Consider the following 27,592-nt stretch of genomic DNA (forward strand, 5'->3'; position numbering starts at 1 on the left):
CACTTTGTTTCTTCAGGTACTCAACAGAAACTGATCCATTCAAAGTAAATATTCTATATAAGAGTTGAGTGAGTAAACAATTGAGTCAAGTATGAGAAACTCAACCAAACCAATGCAAGTAGGTTAATAAAGAAATTATAACTATGAAGTCAATGAGAATCCACTGCTTAAGCAGTGGCGCAAGCAGTAAGGCTCCTCCATAGCCACCACCTCGGTCCCCACCACAATCACTTCCTTGGTCCTCGCCAAGCCCTACCATAGTGACCCCCAACTCAATCTCCACCATAGACATCCGTGGAGGATATAGAGGCTGAGGAAGCTTTCTAGGGAAAGGCAGAGACCCTAAAAACGGAGATTGAGTTTGTTCTCCTTCATCTCGTGCAATTATAAATGTGGCTACTGCTCGCAAGGCCTCAAAAGTGATATAACAACCACATTAAACATAGAGATGCAATTTCAGCAAATACCAAGGAAATGCCATTAGAGCTCTTACCACTTCAAATATACCACTTTATACAAACTAGAATCCAAATGCATATCAAATTCAAACTAAAATATTAACTAGAGGCAAGGAAATATTAAAGAGGGTCCCTCTTCCATTTAAACAAAGTTAAAGGTAAGAAATATACCCTGAAAATAAGATAATCAACTCCTATTTTGGTGAACATTTACTTCAATTTTACTGGCCTATCATCATAGTTTAAAATTGTCCTAGGTGAGATGATTGTATTGTATTGACTTGTATTGAGAAGGAAGTCAATAGATTGTGTGTGCACACTCATGCATGTGCTTATATGCCCAGCAGTCAAGTATATTAAAGTTTTGTCTCCCAGATTTCTTGACCAAATAATTCTCTATATAAATAGTGCCACATTTTACCATAGTTCACCTCACAGAAAAATACCATTTACACCAATTACACTACCAGTTAGTACCTTGAGTCCTTTGGTTAAAGCCTATGAATGAACTCAACAACTCAAATGACTATGAATAATTTCTAGAACCTCTTAGATTAATCTCTCACAAATTTTAGAAATTTTTAATTTTGTGGGGGTTATTTTCTTTTTCTGTGATGTAAAACCAAAGATTTCACTATAACAGAGATTAAAAGGCCATAAAAATGTGATGTGGGGCATGAAGGAGGTGATGTTCAAACTGGAAGCTCAGGTCATTTCTTTTATAACATTACAATATATTGTTGCTGAGAAAAACAAAATAATACTGCAGAACTGAATTAAACTGTGACACAAACATGATAACTTCTGTGACTTCAAGCACCTCCCTTAGGATGGACCTGCAATCTCTATAGACTTTGATATGGGGAGAGATACAATTAATACAAAGTTCACACTTTTGAAATTTTAAAGAATTTTAAGTCCAAAACATTGAGTTCATTTCTTCACCTTCAAGGGAAAATCTGATGCTTCACTCAAAATCAAAATTAAGCTTCCAATTCAAATACCAGCCCAACTTTGTGACCTCCTACATTGAAATTCTTTCCATCAACTAAAGCTGATAGGGTCAGTTTGACTCCTGTTCAAGGGTCTAAAATGAACCCAATCCAATCACTCGGCATTATTTATTTTAGCAGATAGAGAAGTTCTACAATCTAGCCTGTATTTAGCATTGATGCCAAAATTGGTGTTGTTACTTGAGGCTGTCCAAGTAAGATTTATTGATGTTTCAACCTTCTCTGTAACCTTCTGGTTTATAGATCCTCCAAGTGTAATGCCATCATTCACATGAATATGCAGCTGAAAGTCTGCATCCTTGTAACCTAGGGCAAAACTATTCTGACACAGTTTGGATTTTGCTGTATCAAAACTCATCTGATAACCAGCAAGCCAACCTTTGAAGGCCAACACAGCCCAGCCATAAATGGTTGGTCCAGAAAAATCTATGTCAATACTACTGCCAAGACTGATGCAATTCCAGCTACAGGATGCTTTCAATTTCCCAATCTTCTTTCCTGTGTTTGGTAAAAATATGGTATCGAGCATCAGGTACAACCAATCAGCCAACTTATTCTCCCAAGAGATTTCTGTTCCAAGTCTGTGTTCCATTTTTGGACAAAGATAAATCCATAGTTTCTTACCTTGTATTTGGTCTCTTAGTTGCCAAGCTTTCCCTATATCAGTGTAGATATGACCAGAAGTAGAAAATTCCAACTCCACTACAAGACTTGGTTTTTTATTTATAATGCAATGTATTGTATATAATAATATATTGTATATACATTGTATTCCATTATTGAATAACAATATTTTTTTTCATAACACCACCCATCACCAGTGCAACATTCCCATCACCAATGTCCCAAGTCTCCCTCCTTCCCACCCGACCCCCGCCTGTACTCTAAACAGGTTCTCAATATCCCTCATACATTCTCATTATTAGGACAGTTCAAAATGTAGTTATTTATCCAACTAAACTCATCACTCTTTGTGATGAGCTTCCTGAGGTGAGCTGGAACTTCCAGCTCTTTTCTCTTTTGTGTCTGAAAGTTATTATTGCAAGAATGTCTTTCATTTTCCTTAAAACCCATAAATGTGTGAGACCATTCTGCGTTTTTCTCTCTCTCTCTGACTTATTTCACTCAGCATAATAGATTCCGTGTACATCCATGTATAGGAAAATTTCATGACTTCATCTCTCCTGACAGCTGCATAATATTCCATTGTGTATATGTACCACAGTTTCTTTAGCCATTCGTCTGTTGAAGGGCATCTTGGTTGTTTCCAGAGTCTTGCTATGGTAAATAGAGCTGCAATGAATATAGGTGTAAGGAAGGGGTTTTGTATTGTATTTTTGTGTTCCTAGGGTATATTCCTAGGAGTGGTATAGCTGGATCGTATGGGAGCTCGATTTCCAGTTTTTGGAGGAATCTCCATATCGCTTTCCATAAAGGTTGAACTAGACGGCATTCCCACCAGCAGTGGATAAGAGTTCCTTTCTCTCCACATCCCCGCCAACACTGTTTATTCTCATTCTTTGTGATGTGTGCCATTCTCTGTGGTGTGAGGTGGTATCTCATCGCTGTTTTGATTTGCATCTCCCTGATGATTAGTGATGTGGAGCACTTTTTCATGTGTCTTTTGGCCATCTGTATTTCTTCTTTGTCAAAGTGTCTGTTCATTTCTTCTCCCCATTTTTTGATGGGATTAGATGTTTTTTCTTGTAAAGTTCTGTCAGTGCCTTGTATATTTTGGAGATTAGCCCCTTTTCTGATGGGTATTGGGTGAATAGTTTCTCCCACTCAGTGGGTGGCTCTTGTATCTTGGGCACTATTTCCTTTGAGGTGCAGAAGCTTCTCAGCTTAATATATTCCCATCTGTTAATCTCTGCTTTCACTTGCTTGGAGAGTGCAGTTTCTTCCTTGAAGATGCCTGTAATGTCCTGGAGTGTTTTACCTACATATTGTTCTATATATCTTATGGTTTTGGGGCTGATATCGAGGTCTTTAATCCATTTGGATTTTACCTTCGTACATGATGTTAGCTGGGGGTCTAAGTTCAATTTTTTGCAAGTGCCTACCCAGTTGTGCCAACACCACTTGTTGAAGAGGCTTTCTTTGTTCCATTTAGGATTTTTTGCTCCTTTATCAAAAATTAGGTGATTGTATGTCTGGGGAACATTCTCTGAGTATTCAAGCTTATTCCACTGATCTGAGGGCCTGTCCTTATTCCAATACCATGCTGTTTCGATAACTATTGCTTTGTAGTACAGTTTAAAGTTGGGGAAAGTAATTCCTCCCATATTCTTTTTCCCAATGATTGCTTTAGCTATTCGAGGGTGTTTATTGTTCCAAATACATTTCAAAAGTGTCTGGTCCACTTCTTTGAAGAATGTCATGGGTATCTTTAGGGGGATCGCATTAAATCTGTACAGTGCTTTGGGGAGTATTGCCATTTTAATGATGTTAATCCTGCCAATCCATGAGCAGGGTATGTGCTTCCATTTTCGCGTGTCCTCTCTTATATCTTGGAGCAGAGTTTTATAGTTTTCCTTGTATAGGTCCTTCACATTTTTAGTCAAGTTGATTCCAAGATATTGAGTTTGTGTGACACTATAGTGAATGGAGTTGTTTTCTTAATGTCCATTTCTTCCTTATTAGTATTGGTGTATAGAAAGGCCATTGATTTTTGTGTGTTAATTTTGTAGCCTGCCACCTTGCTATATGAGTCTATTGTTTCTAGAAGCTTTTTGGTAGAGTCTTTGGGGTTTTCTAAGTAGAGTATCATGTCATCTGCAAACAGTGAGAGCTTGACTTCTTCCTTTCCTATCTGGATTCCCTTGATATCCTTTTCTTGCCTAATCGCTATAGCGAGTACTTCCAGTGCTATGTTGAATAGGAGTGGTGAGAGAGGACAGCCTTGTCTTGTGCCAGAATTTAGAGGAAAGGCTTTCAGTTTTTCTCCATTGAGGACAATATTTGCCTTTGGCTTGTGGTAGATGGCCTTAACTATATTGAGAAAGGTTCCTTCCATTCCCATCTTGCTGAGAGTTTTGATCAAGAATGGGTGTTGGACCTTATCAAATGCTTTCTCTGCATCTATTGATATGATCATGTGATTTTTATTTTTCTTGCTGTTGATGTTGTGTATTATGTTGATAGATTTATGGATGTTAAACCAGCCTTGCATTCCTGGAATGAAACCTACTTGATCGTAGTGGATGATCTTCTTAATGAGGCATTGAATCCTATTTGCCAGGATTTTGTTAAAGATCTTTGCATCTGCATTCATCAGCGATATTGGTCTGTAATTTTCTTTTTTTGTAGCATTTCTGTCTGGTTTAGGCATCAAGGTAATGTTGGCTTCATAAAAGCTATTTGGAAGTTTTCCTGTTTTTTCAATTTCATGAAACAGTCTTGCCAGGATTGGTAGTAGTTCCTCTTGAAAGGTTTGAAAGAATTCATTAGTAAATCCATCTGGGCCTGGGCTTTTGTTTTTGGGCAGACATTTGATTACTTTCTTAATTTCCTCAATAGCAATGGGTGTGTTTAGATATGCTACATCCTCTTCATTCAATTGTGGAAGATTATAAGATTCCAAAAATTTATCCATTTCTTCCAGGTTTTCATTTTTAGTGGCATAGAGTTTCTCAAAGTAGTTTCTGATTACCCTTTGAATCTCTACCATATCAGTAGTGATCTCTCCTTTTTCATTCCTAATACGAGTTATCAAGTTTCTCTCTCTTTCTTTCTTTGTTAGTTTTGCCAGTGGTCTATCAATCTTGTTTATTTTTTCAAAGAACCAACTTCTGCTTTCGTTGATCTTTTGGATGGTTTTTCTGGTTTCCACTTCATTGATTTCTGCTCTCAGCTTTGTTATTTCCTTCTGCCTCCCTATTTTTAGATCCTTTTGTTGAGCACTTTCTAATTCTATGAGCTGCGTCATTAAGCTATTCAGGTATGCCCCTTCTTCTTTCCTGATGTGTGCTTGCAAAGCTATAAATTTTCCTCTCAGTACTGCTTTTGCTGTGTCCCATAGGTTCTGATAATTTGTGTCTTCATTGTCATTTGTTTTCAGGAAGGTTTTGATTTCCTCTTTGATTTCATCTCGGACCCACTGATTATTCAGTATGAGGCTATTTAACTTCCAGGTGTTAAAATTTTTCTTCTGTGTCCCTTTGTAGTTTATATATAATTTCAGGGCTTTGTGGTCAGCAAAGGCAGCCTGCAAAATTTCTATCCTCTTGATATTATGGAGGTATGTTTTGTGTGCTAACATGTAGTCTATCCTAGAGAATGTCCCATGTACATTAGAGAAAAATGTGTATCCAGGCTTCTGGGGGTGGAGTGTCCTGTATATATCTACTAGGCCTCTTTCTTCCATTTCTCTCCTCAGGTCTAGTATATTCTTGTTGGGTTTCAGTCTGGTTGACCTGTCTAGTGTTGACAATGCCGTGTTGAGGTCTCCCACAATTATTGTGTTGTTATTGATATTATTTTTCAGATTTGTCAACAGTTGTATTAAATATTTTGCTGGCCCCTCATTCGGTGCATATATGTTTAGGAGGGTGATTTCTTCCTGCTGTACATATCCTTTGATTAATACAAAATGTCCATCTTTGTCCCTTACAACTTTCCTAAGTATAAAGTTTGCATCATCTGATATTAATATGGCCACTCCTGCTTTTTTTTGGGTGTTGTTTGCTTGGATGATTTTCCTCCAGCCTTTTATTTTGAGTCTATGTTTGCTCTGACTATTCAGGTGCGTTTCTTGTAGGCAGCAGAAGGTTGGATTGAGTTTTTTTGATCCATTTAGCCACTCTGTGTCTCTTAACTGGTGCATTTAGTCCATTGACATTGAGAGAAAGAATTGTCCTGGGAGTTAGTGCCATCTTTATATTAAAGTTTGGTGTGTCTGTTGGTAAGCCTTGTCTTAAAGTATGCCGTTCAGTTTTTCTTTTAAGAATGGTTTTGAGTCTATAAAGTTTTTGAGCTTTTTTTTGTCTGTGAAACTATGTATTGTTCCTTCAAACCTGAAAGTGAGTTTTTACTGGGTGCAGTATTCTAGGCGAAGCATTTATTTCATTGAGTTTTGTCACTATGTCCCACCACTGCCTTCTGGCCTTGAGTGTTTCTGGTGACAGGTCTGCAGTAAATCTCAAGGATGTTCCCTTAAATGTAATTTCTCTTTTCAATCTTGCTGCTTTCAGAATTCTGTCTCTATCTATGGGATTCGTCATTGTGACTAGGATGTGCCTTGGGGTGTTTTTCCTGGGGTCTCTTTTAGTTGGCACTCTTCGGGCATGCAGGATTTGATCACATGTATTCATTATCTCTGGTAGTTTCTCTTTAATGATGTTCTTGACTGTTGATTCTTCCTGGAGATTTTCTTCCTGAGTCTCTGGGACTCCAATGATTCTTAAGTTGTTTCTGTTGAGCTTATCATAGACTTCTATTTTCATCTGTTCCCATTCTTTGAGTAATTTTTCCATTGTTTGATCATTTGCTTTGAGGCTTTTTTCCAATTTCTTCTGCTGTATGTAATTGTTATGTATCTCATCTTCCAGTGTACTGATTCTATCCTCAGCTGCTGTTAACCTGTGGGAAATCTCAAACATGTTTTTCTTTAATTCATCTACTGAGTTTCTCAGACCTGTTATTTGATCTGAAATTTCTGTTTGGAGTTTTCTCATTTCTATCTTCATATTCTCCTGATTCTTTTTAGTTTTCTCTTCTATACTTTGTTTGAGTTCTTTGAACATGTTCCATATTGCAACTTTAAACTCCTTATCTGAGAGACTGACTAGGTGGTTGGTCATGTTCAAGTCATCAGAGTTGCCATCTTCATTCTCTCTGTCTGGCACTGGCCCGTGTTGTTTCCCCATTGTCACACTAGTACTGCGTGTTTTTCTACGTGTTGTGATTGTATTCATCGGCTAAATGCTGTGCACCGTCGCGAAGGGGAGCGGAGCAACCGTGCTCCTCTGGCTTCTCCCTTTCTGGGCGTGTCGACTCACCTCCACGGAAGGCTCACAGGAAGGCAGGCTGGCAGATGGGCCGCACCCAGGATGAAATCAGGCCAAAAATGCAGAACAGCAGAGTAGAGAGGCAGAAGTGTGCTGGCATCTGAGATCCAGCGAAGTTCAGTGGCTCCTCCCTTTCTGGGCATGTCACAGGAAGGCAGGCTGGCTGATGAGCCGCACCAAGGGTGAAATCAGGCCGAAAATGCAGGACAGCAGAGTAGAGAGGCAGAAGGGTGCTGGCATCTGAGATCCAGCGAAGTTCAGTGAAGACTTGGTTTTGAGATCTATTTTGACCATACCAAAGCCATTTCCTTTGTTGAAGACATCCTGGACAGCCTTCAGTATGTCGGTGTGGTACACCTGTCTTCAACCTCAGAGCCTGTCTACACAGACAGGGCAATGCTGAAGGTCTTCAAACTCAAATTTTTCTATTTTAACATAGATTTCCACCCCACCATAGTTGATATTCAATTAGCTGAACAGATGAAATATCTTCTCAGATCTAGCAATCCAATAATGTATTAATCATTTGAATTTTTGCATAAATGTCAAACGTAATGGGCCAGAGCTATAGAGCAACAGGTAGACTTAAACATGACCAACCCAGATTTAAACCCTGGCACCACATATGGCACTCCTAGCTGCTAGGAGTAATCACTGAGTGTGTAGAGTCAGGACTAAGCAGCTTCCAAAAAGAGAGCCCTTTAAAGGAAAGCTGAATAATTTAAAGAAACGCTATAGACAGCATAATTTTTGGTTGTTGTTGTTTTGTTTTGTTTTTTTTTTGTCTGTTTGTTTTTTGGGTCACACCTGGCAGTGCTCAGGGGTCACTCCTGGCTCCACACTCAGAAATCGCTCCTGGCAGGCTCGGGGGACCATATGAGATACTGGGATTCGAACCACCGACCTTCTGCATGAAAGGCAAACGCCTTACCTCCGTGCTATCTCTCCGGCCCCATCAGTTTTAATTACAGTTAAGAATCACATTACTGGAGCCAGTGAGGTGGTGCTAGAGGTAAGGTGTCTGCCTTGCAAGAGCTAGCCAAGGAAGGACCACGGTTCGATCCCCTGGCGTCCCATGTGGTCCCCCCAATCAGGGGCAATTTCTGAGCGCTTAGCCAGGAGTAACCCCTGAGCATCAAACGGGTGTGGTCCCCCCGCAAAAAAAAAAAAAAAAGAATCATATTACTGAGTGATAAAGATAGCTCAGTAGACTAAAAACTATCCCCCAAACATTGCCAGATGTGATTCCGCATTTTTAAAAATTACATTGATAAATTATTTTTAATTAATCATTGTAATATTGTAGTTTCAGATTTAAATAAGGGAATGAATATTTTGTAAACCTTTCTTGAATCCTATTTATTTCTTTGAGGGGGAGGGACCACACATGGCAATATTCAGGTATTAATTTGGGGCCCTGCACTCAAGAATTACCTCTGTAGTTGTTCAAGGGGCCATATGGGCTGCTCAGGATCAAACCAGCCCCATGCAAGGAAAATATACTGTCTCCTATCCCCTGGACTTCTGCTCTGACACACAATTTATTTCTTCTTTTTTCTTTTATTTTCTTCTATTGCAACCATTGTGATTTGCAAAGTCCTTCACAGTTGAGGTTCAGACATAAAATTAATCAGGGCCAACCCCAGCACCAGTGTCTATCTCCCTCTACCATGTTCCTAGAGTGTATCCCATATTGCTCCCTGCTTCAGCTTGCCAGAATAACAGGCCCATTTGCAGTTTAGATTGCTAAAGTTTGGGTCTTTTAATTTCATTGTTGTTGACTTTTGATTGGATATTTAGTTGGGTTCTTTTAAAAAAAAATCTCCACCAATGCATCTGAGACTGCATTGCTCCTGAAATCTATTCTTTCATATTTCTGTTTCTACTAATCCACTCAGTTTCTTTCTTTCTCCTTAGAATACTCTGGGATAAAAATATTTAAGAAAACTCTATTTAGACTACATCATTTCTTCATGGAATTATTTTAAATAACACATATAAGTGATATCATTATGTACTTATCCTTTTTCTTCTGGCTTATTTCATTTAACATAATATCTTCCAGTTCTATTCATGTTGCAGTAACTTTCATGATTTCATCATTTTTTACAACTATGTAGTATTTCATTGTATACATGTACCACATCTTCAAGATCCACTAATCTCCATCTAGTTGACTCCAAGACTTAGATATTGTACAGAGTGCTGCAATAAATACCCGTGTGATACATCCTTTTAGATGACTGCTCTTGTCCTAAGGACAGATACATGAAAGAGAGATTGCTGGCTCATATGGCAGCTCAATTTTTAATATACTGAGAACCCTGCATACTGTTTTCCACAGGGATTAGACCAGGCAGCATTCCCACCAACAGTAGATGAGAGTTACTTTTTCATCACATACCCACCAACAGAGATTGTTCCCAGTATTTTTAAAACATGCCATCCTCACTAGTGTAAGATGATAACTCATAGTTGATGCTATATGAATTTCCCTAATGATAAGCACACATGAGCATTTTTCTTATACCTGTTGGCACTATGTTAATCCTCCTCAGATTTCTCTCCCCATTTTTGATGGGGTTTTTTGATGAAGTTAATCTTTGTGAGTACTTTGTATATCCTAGATATCAAATGTTTATCTGATGTGTTGAGTGAAAAAATTTGTCTTGAAGTCCAGAGAGATGGCATGGAGCGGTAAGGTGTCTGCTTTGCCAGCACTAGCCTAGGACAGACTGTGGTTCAATCACCCAGTGTCCCGTATGGTCCCCCAAACCAGGAGCAATTTCTGAGTGCATAGTTAGGAGTAACCCCTGAGTGTCACCAAGTGTGGCCAAAACAAAACAAAACAAAACAAAATTTATCTCTGAATATTTGATAAACTCATCTGGTATTGGATAATTATTCTTTGAGAGATACTTAATTACTGCTTTGATTTCCTTACTTATGATTGGCCTGTTAAGGCTTTCTACTTCCTCCTCATTCAGTTTTGGGAAATTATGTTTCCAGAAATTTGTTTATTTCTTTTACTTTCTCTAAATTAACAAAGTAGAGTTGTTCACAATAAACTCTCATGATGTCTTGGATATCTAGGGGCTCTGTTATAATTTTATTCCTTTGATTTCTAATAAAATTTATTTGAGCATTCTCATTACTTATTTGTTATTTAAGTTGTTGTATTTCAAGAGTCTGTATCACATAATTGACATAGTTGAACATAATACATTTGTTTTTAGATAAGTGGGAGCAAAATAATTAAAGAAGAAAATAGAGAAGAGAGGGAAAGAAATTATTATTTTTAATAATTGAAATATACTATGGGCCATGTTACTGATTACAAAGAATGAATAATAGTAAAACAGCTCTATAAACATCAAGTGAGCTTATTATAGTAGAGCAATAACTACACTGACAACTATCATGACAGTGTCAATGAGTGAGGGTAGAATGCCTGTATTGAATACAGGCAGGGGGCAGGGAGGAGATGGGGCCATTGGTAATGGGAATGCTGCACTGATAAAGGGACTGTTCTTTATATGATTGAAACCCAACTACAATCATGTTTTTAATCATGGTGAAGGGAGAAAGAAAGAGAGAAAGAAAGAGAGAAAGAAAGAAAGAAAGAAAGAAAGAAAGAAAGAAAGAAAGAAAGAAAGAAAGAAAGAAAGAAAGAAAGAAAGAAAGAGAGAAAGAAAGAAAGAGAAAGAAAGAAAGAGAGAGAAAGAAGAAAGAAATAAAGAAAGAGAGAAAAAAAGAAAAAAGGAAGAAAGAAATAAAGAAAGAAAGAGAAAGAAAGAAAGAGAGAGAAAGAAGAAAGAAATAAAGAAAGAGAGAAAAAAAGAAAAAAGGAAGAAAGAAAGAAGAAAGAGAGAGAGAGAGAGAGAGAGAGAAGAAAGAAAGAAAGAAAGAAAGAAAGAGAGAGAGAGAGAGAGAGAGAAAAAAGAAAGAGAGAAAGAAAGAAAGAAAGAAAGAAAAGAAAGAAGAAAGGAAGAAAGAAAGAAGAAAGAGAGAAAGAAAGAAAAAGAAAAAAGAAATAGAAAGAAAAAAGAAAGAAGAAAGAAACGAAGAAAGAATGTACATATATACAATGGAATATTACATGGCAGTTAGAAATTGATACAATCACAGACTTTGCAGCAACGTGGATGGACCTAGATCATTGTTATGTTAAACGAAGTAAGTAAGAAGACAAAAGAAAAACACAGATGGTAGCACTATTCTGAAACACTAGATACATAAAAAACAAAAAATGACATTTGAAGAAGCATAACTGCTAGAACCACAAAGAAAGACTTCATAAACTCTTCCATCCTGATTGCACAGCCACCAAGATCTCTAGAAACAGGTTGATTTTACCATCCAAGATAAAGTAGAAGTCTTCCACACACCACGAGCAGCAAGAGGAGAATAAATGATCGTGCAAGGAGCCTAGAGTTAATCCCATGACAGTATACTTCAGGGGTGGAGTAACCCTGTATCTCCTAGATCAAGGGAATTCCCTCTACAATAACCCACAATGGTTTCTGTGCCTATGCAGGGGGATTAAAAAAAAAAAGCACAAAAACAATCATTTTCCCACGTTTAGTTATCGATTGATCTATTTTTTGACGTCTTTATTTTGGTGTGGAGATTACGGTTGATGTCTCAATATTATTTTATTTTATTTTGTTTTGTCTTTCTCTTTCTTTATGCACTTGAGCATGATTTGATTTCAGAACCGAGATTATTGTTATGGTGCTGTCTTTATTGCTGTGGTGCTTATCGGTTATTTAAGTCGATTTTTTTTTGTGTGTATTGTTGTGGTATTTTATTACTTTTTTCACATCCTCTCTCAAACTGAGGTTGGAAGCCTCTAGACAGGACTCTGCCTATTTTCAGCTTATTTGATTTTTGATTGGGGAAGAGGACATATTAGGTGATGGGTATTCCCCTGATTCAATGTGAATATGTACCCAAAATACTCAGTGAAAGATATGTAAGCCATTATGAAAAAAAAAGTGTGTTTTTAATAAGAAACTTTCTTTGACTTACATGTATTATTATTATATCATTATATTATATGTTATGTTATGTCACTATATTATGTTATATTAGTTTACCTCATTATGTTAATCAATTTTGATCCTTTAAATAAATTCTTACTTTAAAAAAAAAACAACTTTAGTTCGCACTGAAGAAAAAAAAATAAAATACATAAAAGATAAGATAAGACCTCCCAATTCTTACCACAGGCTGGTTCTTTACACTGCTGTATAGAAGAGAAGGTAACACGTTATAGGCAACCACCCATATACACCTCAACACAGGCCCCTTGCCGGGTATGTATTGTGAATTGGGGGGGAAAAAGAAAGAAAGAAAGAAAGAAAGAAAGAAAGAAAGAAAGAAAGAAAGAAAGAAAGAAAGAAAGAAAGAAAGAAAGAAAGAAAGAAAGAAAGAAAGAAAGAAGAAAGAAAGAAAGAAGAAAGAAAGAAGAAAGAGAAAGAAAGAATGAGAAAGGAAGAAAGAAAGAAGAAAGAGAGAAAGAAAGAAAAAGAAAGAAAGAGTAAGAACGAAAGAAAAAGAAAAGAGAAAGAGTAAGAAAAAAAGAAAGATAATAAAGAAAGAAAAAGAAAGAAAAAAAGAAAGAAAAAGAAAGAAAGAGTAAGAACGAAAGAAATAGAAAAGAGAAAGAGTAAGAAAAGAAAGAAAGAAAAAGAAAGAAAGAAAGAAAGAAAAAGAAAGAAAGAAAGAAAGAAAGAAAGAAAAGAAAGAAAGAAAAAGAAAGAAAGAAAGAAAGAAAGAAAGAAAGAAAGAAAGAAAGAAAGAAAGAAACGAAAGAAGAAAGAAAGAAGAAGGAAAGAAGAAGATAAGAAAGAACGAAAGAAAAAGAAAAGAAAGAAAAAAAGAAGAAGGAAGGATAGGAAAAGGAAGAAGGGAAGGAAGGAAGGAAGGGATAGGAAGGAAGGAAGGAAGGAAGGAAGGATGAAAAAGAAAGAAGAAAGAAAAAAGAAGAAAAGAAGGAATAAAGAAAGAAAGAAAGAGAAAAAGAAGGAAGGAAGGAAGGAAGGAAGGAAGGAAGGAAGGAAGGAAGGCAAGGAAGAGAATGAAGGAAGGAAGGAAGGAAGGAAGGAAGGAAGGATTACAGTTACAAACAAAATTTTACTAAGTCATTGTCAGAGGTTTAATAAGCTCCTGTTACTAGTTGACTATTCTGTTACCTCATTTATTTCTGAACATTACAGTACATGGATGTCTAAATTGGTATGTTTCTACAGGAATGACAGTAAAAAAAAGGGGGGGGGGATATCATGTGATCCAGGAATTCCAAGCACTAGTGTTGATACTGAAGCTTTTGTGGAGTGCGGTTTCAACTGCAGGGCTTCTGGAAGTATGAGATTAACCAAAGAGGGGGTAGGAAATAGGTGATGGGAGAGGGTGCTCACACTCAATCGGAAGAAAGGTCCTAATGATATCAGCCCAAATACTGCCATACCTAGAGTTTTTGTCAAATTTCTGTTGAGAGTTGTAGAGGAATGTGAAGCAGGGTCATTGTTGAAGATGTGTTATGGTTGGTGCAAACAGGTATTGGTTTTGGCAGGGTGGGGATTTGGCCCATCTTCTCCTTCCAAAAATTTGCCAGCTTTCAGCTGTGGTGGCTGGTGCATCCATACTTTGTCACTGCTCGGTTTACATCTTGTTTGATCAGAACAGAGTGAGTCTATGGTGCTGGCTGGGTGCAATCCTGGCAACTGCCTTGTGCCTCAATTTATTTCTAATTATACTTTTCTTGATATTAATATAGCTCATTCCAACTTCTGCTTTATTTTCCCTCATATATCTTTCCCCATTTTTTTTTCATTTATAACCTAGTTGTGTCATTATATTTAAAGCATTTTTTTTCACTTTTTGGTTCACTCCCTGTGATGCTCAGGGATTACTCCTGGCTATGCGCTCAGAAATCGCTCCTGACTTGGGGGACAACATAGGACACCGGGGATCGAACCAAGGTCAATTCTGAATCAGCCACATGCAAGGCACACATGCTCTACCACTCTTAAAAGCATGTTTCTTATAGACAGTATAAGAAGAGTATAACAGAGTTGGCTGTTAGGTTTTTATCTAATATGGAAAATCTATACCATTTCAATGAGATACAGAGGTATTTTATAGTAAATGTTATACTGGCAATATAATGTAGGTTAAGTCTGCCACACTTCAATTATTTTCTATTTCTTCTACAAGTTCTTTGTATTCTTTTTCTGAGTTTCTTTTGAACTGAGCATTTTGTCGTCATTTTGATTATCTCTTTTATGAGTTTATAAATTAGTCTCTCAGCTGTATTTGGAATTTGATTTGAAATTCATACTATAGATTAGATTATTTTCAAATAACTTATACCCTTCTCATATAAAATAAAGGAACATAATATTATCATCCTTTTCTTTCCTGATCTTTTTTTTCCCCACCCTCCCTGCCATAACCAAGATGGCGGCCCTCTTTCCTGATCTTTGTTCAAATTTTCTTACATATTTTATTTTCTACTTTATTATACACTCCTACATATTATATTTTACTTTAAAAAGTTGATTATCTCTTAAAGAGATTTAAATGTCCTATATTTATCTATGTTAAAAATCCACTATTTTCATCCATTTGTTTGATTCAGATTTTTATCTGGTATTACTTTCCTTCTGCCTGAAGGGCTTTATGAACATTTTCTTTTAAATGTTTTTGTTTTTATTTTTACATAAAAAATGATATTTAATAAAAATGAACAACCATATAAATGAAGAGTTAGGAACCAAAAATATCAAGCAGACCATAGAAAGCTATAAGATCATGTATGGATAAGAAATCCAATTATTAAATGTCCTTTAAATGTGACTTGATGGGCAGGAGAGATGGCTCATTGGAGTAAGTTCATGGGTTTGTTTGTGGGAGGCCTGAATTTGATCCCTAGCACCAAATGGTCCCCTGGGTGACTCTTAAGCACATTGCCAGGAATAGCCCCTCCCTACCTTCTAGTAGGCTGCGCCTCTCCCTTAAAATGCAGCCTGGTATCTAAAAAAAAAAAAAGTGAAATGTTTTAATGTATTTAATATCTGTTATAAAACATATGGTCCTGAATTAGAAACACCAAACTAAATTTATTAAATAAACCTGAGACTAAATCATAATGTTCCTTCAGCAGGGAATCATCCTACATCTCTGTTATACAGAAATGACATCCTATTACTCCCTTAGTTTAACAAGCACCTTTGAAATGCAAATTATTTGAGATAACCAAGAGATCATATTACCTTAGAAAAAAATATGATCAATGCTATGAATTTTTAGTAAATACTGGCATTCTAAATCTACAAGGAGAGTTAAATAATATATCATTTAATTATACATTACATATTATATTTATTCATACATATATGTAATATTCAAGAATAGTACAATGCTAAGAATAATAGAGAATATAATCCAATTATATTGGATACTCAATTTCAAAATTCTGCTTGGGAAGTTTCTAGATTTTTTTTCTATATAGCAAAATGAGTAAGGGGACATGAAGGCTGTTCATCTGATACAAAAATTATGCTAAAAAGATAGTTTGGCCCTCAATTAATCTAGATATTTTGAGCAAATGCCAGATGGTTTCCCTCATTTTTCATTTCCTTTATAAGGAACAAACAGCCTATGTCTTCCTTATAGGAAAACTTTGCTACTATTATAATCACTGACAAATTTCAAAAGTATAAAATGACTTAGAGATGAATCATCATCTCCAAGAGACCAGAGATTTGAATTAATATAGCACCCCACACCCTTAAACTTAGGACTTCTTAGTGATTTAATAAATTTTCTGACACTTTCATCTCAGGACAACAGTTTTGTGACTATTCCCTTATGTTTTACTCTCTGTCCAAGTGACACTTCTCTAGTTTTCTTTGCTTTCTCTTCCTCTATGACAGCTGAGCAGTTCTAAACTTTTTATATATAATTTATTTTTTTAATATATTTATTTATACAATTTGTTTGCAAACATGATTGTATGTGCGTTTCAGTCCTATAAAGAAACACCTCCTTTACCAGGTGCAGACATTTTCCATCACCCAGTGCCCCAAAAATCTCTAACTACACTCACCCACTCTTTGTGGTGAGCTTCATATCATGAGCTGGACCTTCCAGCCTTCATCTCTATTGTCTCTAAAAATTATTCAAAATGTCCTTTTATTTTTCTTAAAACACATAGATGAGTGATCTATTCTGTGTCTACTCTCTCCCCCTTGACTTATTTCACTCAGCACAATAGATTTCATGTACATCCATGTATAGAAAAAATTTCATGACTTCATCTCTCCCAGACAGCTGCATAATATTCCTTTGTGTATATATACCACAGTTTCTTTAGCCATTCATCTGTTGAAGAACTCTTGGTTGTTTCTAAAGTCTGACTATTGTAAATAGTGCTGCAATGAATATTGGGTGTGAGGGGGAAGGGATTTTCCGTATTGTATTTTTATGTTCCTAGGGTATATCCCTAGGAGTGGGATAGCTGGATCATATACGGAGTTCTATTTCTTTTTGTTTGTTTTAGGATCTCCATATCGCATTCCATAAAGGCTGGACTAGATGGCATTCCACCAGCAGTGAGTGAGAGTTCCTTTCTCACTCCACATCCCCTCCAACACAATTGTTCTTGTTCTTTGTGATATGCGCAAATCTCTGTGGTGTGAGATGATACTTCACTGTTGTTTTGATTTGGAGTGGGATAGCTGGATCATATAGGAGTTCTATTTCTTTTGTTTGTTTTAGGAATCTCCATATCGCTTTTCCATAATAGGCTGGACTAGATGGCATTCCCACCAGCTGTGAATGAGAGTTCCTTTCTCTCCACATCCCCTCCAACACCATTGTTCTTGTTCTTTGTGATATGCGCCAATCTCTGTGGGTGTGAGTGATACTTCACTGTTGTTTTGATTTGCATCTCCCTGATGATTAGTGATGTGCAGCATTTTTTCATGTGTCTTTTGGCCATTTGTATTTCTTCTTTGTCAAAGTGTCTGTTCATTTCTTCCCCTCATTTTGATGGAATTAGATGTTTTCTTATTTTTTTTGTTTTTGGTTTGTTTGTTTGGTTTGTTTTGGGGGGGTTTGGGTCACACCCAGCAGTGCTCAAGGGGCCACTCCTGGTTCTATGCTCAGAAATCACTACAGGAAGGCTTGGGGGGACCATATCGGGATGCTTAGATTCAACCAAAGTTCTTTTGCATTCAAGGCATTAGCCCCTACTTACTATGCTATCTCTCCAGCCCATTTTTTTTCTTGTAAATCTCTGTCAGTGCCTTGTATATTTTGAATATTTAGCCCCCTTATCTGGTGGGTTTTTGGTGAATAGTTTCTCCCACTCAGTGGTGACTCATGTATCCTAGGTATTATTTCCTTTGAGGTGTAGAAGCTTCTCAACTTAATGTATTCCCATCTGTTCATCTCTGCTTCTACTTTCCACCTTCTTTTGTATCCTCAGTTCTGTCTGACATACCTAGTACCCAAAATAATGGGGTTATAGCTTCAATTTATTTACATAATGGGTTTCCTCATTGATGGCAGGGACGGGGTAGGGTGGGAAATAACGTATTGAAAACACAGACACCATTTGGGTATGCCATTAAGACAGAAGATGAAGCTTGGAAAGTAGTCTATGTACAATTAAACCTGTTTCTAAAACACAAAAATTGGATGTGTCTACATTTCAATCATGCTGTTTGCTTTTCTGACTGAATTAAGCATCAGATGACTATTTTTAAGTACCAACTGATTTCCAAGCCACTTAATTTTAGGAATAAAAAAATTATTCGAAAACTCGTTGTGATGGGGGTGTTGGAGGTGGAGATCAGTCTCATGCAATGTTTCAAACAAATCCAGGCTTACATATGCATACTCATTTTGAACAACCATATGTTTCTCCTCCAACCTTTACTGGTAATAACAAATAATTTCATCTATAAAACCAAATATCAGGTGATGACCTGAGGAGTGGGTACTGCACCCTTAAAAGACTGATTAAGAATGTCAAACTAACAAATGAATCCTGCACAACCTAAAACTTTAATTTTGTTTTGTTTTGTTTGGGGACCACAACCCAGCTTCCCTCAGGGGTTGCTCTAGCTCCGCACTCAGAAATCCTTCCTGGCAAGCTAGTGGGACCATATGGATGCCAGGATGCCAGGGCCAGCCACATGCAAGGCAAACGCCCTACCCACTGCTATTTTTCAGGCGCCATCTAACCGTTTTATACAGATATGTAAATTTATAATTACTTCCATTAAAATAAAAATATAAAGTTCAGGGCCAGAGAGATAGCACCAGCAGTAAGGGCGTTTGCCTTTTGCATGCGGAAGGATGGTGGTTTCAAATCCCGACATCATATATAGTCCCCCGAGCCTTGCCCGGGAGTGATTTCTGAATGTAGAGCCAGGAGTAGCCCTTGAGTGCTGCCAGGTGTGACCCCAAAACCAAATACATTATTATATATATATAGTAAAAATTCTCATTGTCAATGCTTTTTGGGTAGGTCTTAACCAAATGCTGTTTTTATTTGCCCTCCAAAGAAAGACTTACTTTACCTGTATTGTGGTCTTGGTTCTTCAAAAAAATTCAAAAGTTTCATATCAGGGTTTGTATACAAAGCACCATAGCTTTGTAAATAAATTATTATTATTATTATATTATTATTATTATTATTATTATTTTGGTTTTTGGGTCACACCCGGCAGCGCTCAGGGGTTACTCCTGGCTGGATGCTCAGAAATCGCTTCTGGCAGGCTCAGGGGACCATATGGGATGTTGGGATTCGAACCGATGACCTTCTGCATGAAAGGCAAACACCTTACCTTCATGCTATCTCTCCAGCCCCAATCAATTATTTTTAAATGATGTCACTATCTAATTTCTGAAGCTATTGGCTAGTCTTTAAACACTAGTAGAGTATACCTAGTAAACTATATCAAACAAACTAATAAAATCACCTTGATGTGTATTTTACTATGAGTCGCAATCAGGGTCTTTAGAGGACAAAAAGCACAGTTAAGAATATTAGAAAATTGGGAGATAGTATAGCAGGTAGGGTGTTTGCCTTACCATATACCACTATGAGTAATTCCTGTGTGCAGAGCTAGGAGTAAGCCCTGAGCATCACTGGGTATAGCCAAAAAAAATAATAATAACAATAAAGTGAAATAATAGGACCAGAGAGAGTACAGTGAATAAACAGCTTGTCTTGCATACAAGTGACCCAAGTTTAATCCAAAGCAACCCATGTGATCCCTTGAATCTACCAGAAATGATCCTGGGTACAGAGGCCAAGGGTAAGTCCTGAGCACAACAGGGTGTAAATGCCCCAGTGAATAAATTAATAGTGTTTTTATTTTAAAAGAACGTCCATCACAAAAAAAAAAAAAAAGAATGTCTGTCATTGGATCAAATTGATAGTAGAAGGGTTAAGGCACTTAGTCTTGCATGCAGCTAACCTGGCTTCCATTTCAGGAACTACCAGGAATGGCTGAAGCACAAAACCTAGGAGTAATTTTTGAGCACAGCTGGTATTGTCACAAACCAACCACCCAAACAAAGACAATTACAAATAATGCTAATTGTAGGACTGAAAGATAGTTTAACAGGATGAACGTATTCTTGCTTGCAGGTGGCTCAGTACCATATTGGGAATAACACAACTCCCAATTACTACACTGTCATCTGAACAGCTTAAAGGTGGCCCTGGGCACAGAACCTGGAGCAGTCTTTGAGTGCCATTATCTGTGACCCATCCCACAATACACACACCCACAACCCCAAAACATAATGCTCAGCAGTCTTTTTCTTTGGAACCCCAAGTATTGGAGATAGCATCGAATCAAATACCCTGAGAGCAGAAGTAAAGGAGAGATTCATTACAAGGTGCAATTTTTGAGGATGGGTTAACCAGAACGCATTAATCAAGATAAAATAATGTTTTGTATAATTTCTTAATGAAAATAAATGGGAAAAAATTTTAATGAACCAAACTAAGCTCTGAACATTGGCTAAGAACCTGAGGCATTCCAGGAGAAAGGTGAAGGCAGACAAGCAGTGCAGGATGGGGTCAGATTTTTATCTCTCTTTCAATTGTGGGATTCTGTTTATCATGGATTTCTATAATGAACTATTTCTAATAGTACACAATTTGTTTTCTTAAGTACTAAATGTCTCAGTATCTCATTTAAATTTTGTTTATCTGTTTCTCTAGTTTTGAGGTCATACACAAAGTTTTTCAGGACTTGCTCTTGGTTCTGCATTTGGGAATCACTCCTAGAGGACTTAGGGACTTTTTGAGAATTCCAGAGATTATATCCAAGTTGGCCTCATGTAAAACACCTACTGTACTATTTCTCTGGTTCCCCTCCTTTAAACTCTGAGCCCAAGCTAGTACCTAGTTTTAAATAGCTATCAGATACTAGCCACTCTCAAGTTCGTCTTATTGAATCACTTTCTAAATGTGATGTTTCCTAGAACATCATTGTTTATAACTCAAAGGAAACACACACATACACACACACACACACACACACACACACATACACACACACACACACATCTTATCACCAGGGTCACACTGATTGTCTCTAGCATTGCAGGGCCCTAACAGCTCACATTATCAGGCCCGTATATTGAACAACCTCTACCCAGTAGACCAAATATAGCCAGGAATGGCACCATGAACTCACTTGAGCATTGTTTTGCAGCCCTACTCCACCCCCCAAAAAGAAAGAAATACATAGAAATCTGCCCTAAAATTTTCCTTCTATATTCATTCCCTAATATTCTCATTCAGGTTTATGGCTGTAACTACCATAACTCTTAAGAATTTGTTGTTGTTGTTGCTGCTGCTGCTGTTGTTCACACTGATTTTGTTTTTGTTTAGGGTCCCACCAGACTGTTTTTATGACTATTCCTGGCTCTATGCTCAAGGATCACTCCTAGTATTCTTGGGAGATCAGGAGTGCCAGGGTTTGAAAGCCAGTTTTAGCTACATGCAATGCAGCACCACACACCTCTGTAATGTATCTCTAGTCCCAAGTCTTAAGTTTTTTTTTTTTTTTTTTTTTTTTTTTTATCCAACACACACCACTTTCCTGAATTCTCTGGTGGCATATCTATTTCAAATCTCAATATGACCAAATATAATTACATTCCTCATTTTTTAACCTATAAAACATTTCTCCCTGAGTTTTCCACAAACTATTTTACTCTGCAGGTGTTCAGACTCAAACTTCTGTAGTAATTAGTTTTATGTTTTTATTTGAAGTACCCTTAATTACAACACTGTTAATGGTAGCTTAATATAATTAACATTCCAATACCATACTCTGCACCAGAATGTCTCTGTCATTCTATCATTGTCTTAGGGACCCTCTCATATGTCTCTCCCTTCTTCCCACCTTCCCCTTAGTTTTGTAGGAACAGTTTACTCTCTAATTCTCCCATTCACATATAAATCATCTGTCATCTTGTTGACTCAATTTGTACTGAATCCAATTTCTCCCTCGCTATCTCTACTATGATTCCTTATTCAAGACATCAGTCACATCTTCTCAATTGAAATAATTTATTTTCTGTGCTTTCTATCCTTTTTTTCATAGTTCATTTTTATAATACAGATATATACTACTAACTTTTTAACTTTTTGTTCACAGTGGTTCCTGGGAGATATGAGTTGGCCGCCTTAGTTTCCGCATTATATTGCTGTATCATATTAGACTCCAAATACAGTTGTTCATTAGTTTAACATCTTGACAAAATACTCTAATCTATCCATTTTACATCTAATTATATCTGAGTTATATGATCTAATGTTTATGTCCACAGATACTATTAAAATAAGCACTGCACAGCATAGACTTGCTACAGTGCTTCTTCATGAAGTATGACTTTGCAATTTTTTTGCCTGTATTCAAGATAGATATTCTATTTCTCTAACTTACTACCATTGTCATGATAGTTGTTTAGTGTTATTATTTCTCTAACTGAACTTCAATGACTCTTTGTTGGTAAGTTTTATATCATGGACTGGTCCTTTCAGCCCTTATCTCTATTGTCTCTGGGTGTTATTACAATTATCTCTTTTATTTTTCTTAAATCTCACAGATAAGTGAGACTATTCTGTGTCTATCTCTCCCTATGATTTATTTCACTCAGTATTTTAAAACATAAATACAGTTTGATCCTTGCCTTAAAATTCTTAGATTGTCTCAAAAATATATCCTCTGATGTCTGTTCAGTTTACCCCATTTTACAATAGCTTACGCAACTGGTTCGCAAACTAAGCTACAACAAATACAGATCACCTGCCTTCTTAAAATACAGAGTACTGGATTTTACCCTCAGAACTTCTAAATTAGAAAGCCTAGATAGGATCCAATAGTTGTGTTTTTTAACTAGCGTTTCTGAAGATGTTTTATACAACTGGAAACCCACTGGTCTTCAAATAATCTGTGATTCATTACATTATTTCTCACCTTCTTTCTCTCTGATACACCCATATTATTAGCTTCTATTTCAGGGCTTTGTATCTTTATTGCTATGATTGGAACATTCTTCCCCAGATATCCTGTAGCTATTTCTTTCTTGAGATTTCTGATAAGGACACTTTAATACAAAACAACTCTCATAACCATATAAATATAAAATTTGCCTCTTCTGATATTGCATCACTTTAATTTCTTCCTAGAATATATCAGCACAGGCTCTTTAAATTTATTTCATTAGGGGCCTGAGCAATAGCGCAGTGGAAGGGCATTTGCCTTGCATGTGGCTGACCCAGGACGAACCTCTGTTCGATCCCCAGCATCCCACATGGTCCCCCAAAACAGAAGAATTTCTGAGCGCATAGCCAGGAGTAACCCCTGGGCTTCACCGTTCTGGCACAAAAAAAATACTGATTTCATTAGATACTTTTAAAATTTATTTTATTTGTCTTAAACAAATGGATAACAATGAGTTAACTTTCATTGTTTTGATGTACTAATTTACCAAACCTTTATCATCACCAAATGCCCAAAATCTTTTACTGTTGTTCTTGAATTATTTCTAGTCTCTTCTTCCTTCCCATCAATTGGTAACTTTAGTTTTTTTAATTAAAAGTCAAGTATTTGTCATTATTCAATGCTGTCTAGTCCCTTGTATAACTTTGTTTTATTTCTTCCTTCTAGAATGTATGCTCTATGTGACACTTTCTAAACTTAGTTCTATATTTAATTTAAAATTTTAAACTCACACCTGATATACAGTATTCCATAACTATTTTTAAATGTAAATGAATGAACAATGGGGAATATTAGATAGTTACATATTACTATCCACCACATCCAGGATTCATGGATGAGAGCAATAAGCAAATATTTAGTGTGAACCTGAACAAGTAACTTGCATACTGCATCTTTACTATCACTATTATAAAAACATCTTAACTGACTTTGATTTTTTTTTTTTAAAAAAGTTGTGGGGACTGGAGTTATTGCACAACAGTAGGGCATTTGCCTTGCACATAGCCAACCCGGGACAGATCCAACTTCAATCTCCAGCATCCCCATATCATTCCCTGAGACTGCTAGGAACAATTTCTGAGCTCAGAGCCAGAAGTGACCCCTGAGCACCATCGGGTGCGGTCCAACCCCACCCCTCAAAAGTTGCTAAACTAACATTAACTCAGTGACCAGTATGGAAAGCTTCTAAATCCCCTGTCTCCATTTCCTCCTTTCCTCTACTACTGAACTGTTATAGCAGGGGTTTGGGGGGGGGTGACTGAAAATACAATTATTCTATTATGTTTCCACCTACTTCTTATAGCTGTAAGTGCATCTGTTACTATAAAAAATAATCTCTGAGTCTTATTTCCTTGAACTATTTTCCTCCCTTTCACTCTCTTCTGTTGTATTCTTTATTTTACTTTTCCATTCCCAGCTAACAGTCATTCCACCCTCTTCAATACCAGGAATGGCCCCAATTTAATTTAACTGACCAATCAGAATTATCCTGTGTTCTTCACAAGTAAGCACTTAGGAACATACATGTCATCTAATTACAATCTATGGATATTATCAGCTTGTGCTTTTAAGAAACACGTGGTATAAAAATCTTTCACCTAAAGTCAGATATATAAGTCAAACAACTAAGACATATCAATATGCAATGTCTGGTGTTTTTGCAGCAAATATTTAGTAAGCTAAAGTCAACTAAGGACAAAACTAGAATTAGATGAGAATAAAAAATATAGAAACTTCTAGGGTACTTTTAATAAATCAACATGGCAAGTAACCAACACCAGAGCTGCCCCGTTTCTAGTTTCCTTGTTATGTAGCATAAAAGAACTCAGTTACTGTAAAAACATTCAGATCTGGATATGAAGGCTATTAGCCTTGCTAATACAGTGAGCATTGCTCAACAGTAACATTTTATACAAACCCAAACACACATAATTTGCAAACTCCAGAGCTTTTTATAACTGCACCCTGGAGCAACCCTTTGCAACCTCCACAAACTACTTCCTCAATATCAAACACCCATTTGGGAGTATCTTACAGAGTTCCCTAACTAGAATTTCATGTAAGCCCGTAAGAAAGAAAATAGAGTAAGAAAGAAAAGAGAAGAAAGAAAGAAAAGAAAGAAAGAAAGAAAGAAAGAAAGAAAGAAAGGAAAGAAAGAAAGAAAGAAAGAAAGAAAGAAAGAAAGAAAGAAAGAAAGAAAGAAAGAAAGAAAGAAAAGAAAGAAAGAAAGAAAGAAAGAAAGAAAGAAAGAAAGAAAGAAGAAAGAAGAAAGAAAGAAAGAAAGAAAGAAAGAAAGAAAGAAAGAAAGGAAGAAGGAAGGAGAAGGAAGAAGGAAAGAAAGAAAGAAAGAAAGAAAGAAAGAAAGAAAGAAAGAAAGAAAGAAAGAAAGAAAGAAAGAAGAAAGAAAGAAAGAAAGAGAGAGAGAGAGAGAGAGAGAGAAAGAAAGAAAGAAAGAAAGAAAGAAAGAAAGAAAGAAAGAAAGAAAGAAAGAAAGAAAGAAAGAAAGAAAGAAAGAAAGAAAGAAAGAAGGAAGGAAAGAACTAAACAGAAAGAAATAAAAAAGAAACAAAAGAAAGAAAGAAGAAAGAAAGAAAGTAAGAAAGAAAGAAAGAAAGAAAGAAAGAAAGAAAGAAAGAAAGAAAGAAAGAAGGAAGGAAGGAAAGAAAGAAAGAAAGAAAGAAAGAAAGAAAGAAAGAAAGAAAGAAAGAAAGAAAGAAAGAAAGAAAGAAAGAAAGAAAGAAAGAAGAAGAAGGAAGGAAGGAAGGAAGGAAGGAAGGAAGGAAGGAAGAAAGAAAGAAGAAGAAAGAAGAAAGAAAGAAGAAGAAAGAAAGAAAGAAGAAAGAAAGAAAGAAAGAAAGAAAGAAAGAAAGAAAGAAGAAAGAAAGAAAGAAAGAAAGAAAGAAAGAAAGAAAGAAGAAAGAAAGAAGAAGAAAGAAAGAAAGAAGAAAGAAAGAAAGAAAGAAAGAAAGAAAGAAAGAAAGAAAGAAAGAAAGAAAGAAAGAAAGAAAGAAAGAAAGAAAGAAAGAAAGAAAGAAGGAAAGAAAGAAGGAAAGAAACGACTAGCTTTTGACTCCTAGGCTTTTTCTAGAAAGAAGTTGATTTGCACATATATTCACATTCTATGCATGAATAGAAATGCATAGTTTTTATTACACAGTATGAGCAAAACTGGGGCTGGAGCCATAATAGAGGAAGTAGGGTGTTTGTCTAACATAGCACTGACTCAAGTGATCCCTGAGCAAAGAGTAAGCCCTGAGGCTCACAGCCTGATGAGGGCCAAATAAAAATAGAATGAGCAAATCTGTAAGCATATTTTATTATTATAGTTATTATTATTAACAGATGAAATTCAAGGTATCGTGAACTTTGTAGGACCTTTTCACACAATCAGCTCAATAGATCCTCGATAAAATCTGGCATACAAAAATGAAACAACTACATGTGACATTTCAAAGAACCCCTACAGATACACATAATTTGAATCTTTATAATAGTTTTAATTTTAAAACATCTTGAAGTCTTTGAATCAAAAGCATTTAATAAATTGTAACTATATTAGTTATCTCAATGACTCTGAAATGTTGATTTCCTCATAAAGCATTTGTATCACACAGTTTCTTTCTTAAAATTTATTTCAGAAGTTGTCTTTAATTTTCTTTAATTTTTCAGGGTTGCTGTTGCAATCTATTTAAAATAGCAAAATTTTGTAGGTTTTTTTTTCTGTTTTATTAACTCCAGCCTGAGTTTTGTTTTAGCAAAAACAAAGGGCTTCTCTTAGAATTTGGTTAATAATCCTTACTCAGGAAACTTCCAGATGGACATTGCAGAGATGCTGTTTTTGTTTTATCTTTTCAATTTGGACATGCCACGCACAACCTCACTGATGTATAAAACATCAGTACAAATGTAGAAAAGTCCTTTTGCTTTTTGCCTGCGTATACCCTTTTTGTGATGAGCTGAGATGTTTTTCCAAAGGCAAAAGTTTTTTTTAAAGAAAAACTACAATAAATAAAAGCCTAAAATAGAATAATTTAAACAGAAACTTTGCATTTAGATTTTTACAGTTTTCTGCATAAAATAAGAATATATTGTTAAATCTTTAGAAAAGCAAAACTATCTAACTAGAATGGGCACCCTTAAAAAGGCTTGAGAAATTACATGATATGAGTGTATCTTTCAAAATTTCATTTATATGGGCATCTATATCAAAGAGAACTCAATCTTAAATTCCATTATATAATATGATATTTATTATCATATTTCTAGGAATATTTTAAAATAATTTTTGTTTAAACTGTGTTGTGGATAATTTGGAACATCACAATAAATGTGTAAAAATATTGAAACTGTATAATTTTCTGTATGTATGTATGTATAATATGCCTAATATATGGCATTTTTTCCAATTTTTATTGAAGCACTGTGAATTATAATACTGGTAACAATAGACTTTCATGAACATAACATTCTGATGCCACTCACATCTCCAATACGTTCACTTCCTTTCACCAGAGTTCTAAGGTCCACGGCCATTAAACTTTCCCAGTAAATTTAGTAAGCTC

The 27,592-nt window shown here is 36.1% G+C and overlaps 1 non-coding gene and 1 pseudogene across 1 annotated transcript; one reads left to right on the forward strand and one right to left on the reverse strand.

The window, feature by feature from the left end:
* Positions 1 to 1,441: 1,441 nt before the first annotated feature.
* Positions 1,442 to 27,563, reverse strand: LOC126007102 (voltage-dependent anion-selective channel protein 3-like; annotated as a pseudogene).
* LOC126008031 (small nucleolar RNA SNORA51) lies at positions 12,689 to 12,826 on the forward strand. The gene has a single exon (XR_007495457.1). It is a non-coding gene; the product is annotated as a small nucleolar RNA SNORA51 (small nucleolar RNA).
* Positions 27,564 to 27,592: the final 29 nt, after the last annotated feature.

The sequence above is a fragment of the Suncus etruscus genome, chromosome 4, assembly GCF_024139225.1.
Source record: "Suncus etruscus isolate mSunEtr1 chromosome 4, mSunEtr1.pri.cur, whole genome shotgun sequence".
In the NCBI taxonomy this organism is placed as follows: domain Eukaryota; kingdom Metazoa; phylum Chordata; class Mammalia; order Eulipotyphla; family Soricidae; genus Suncus; species Suncus etruscus.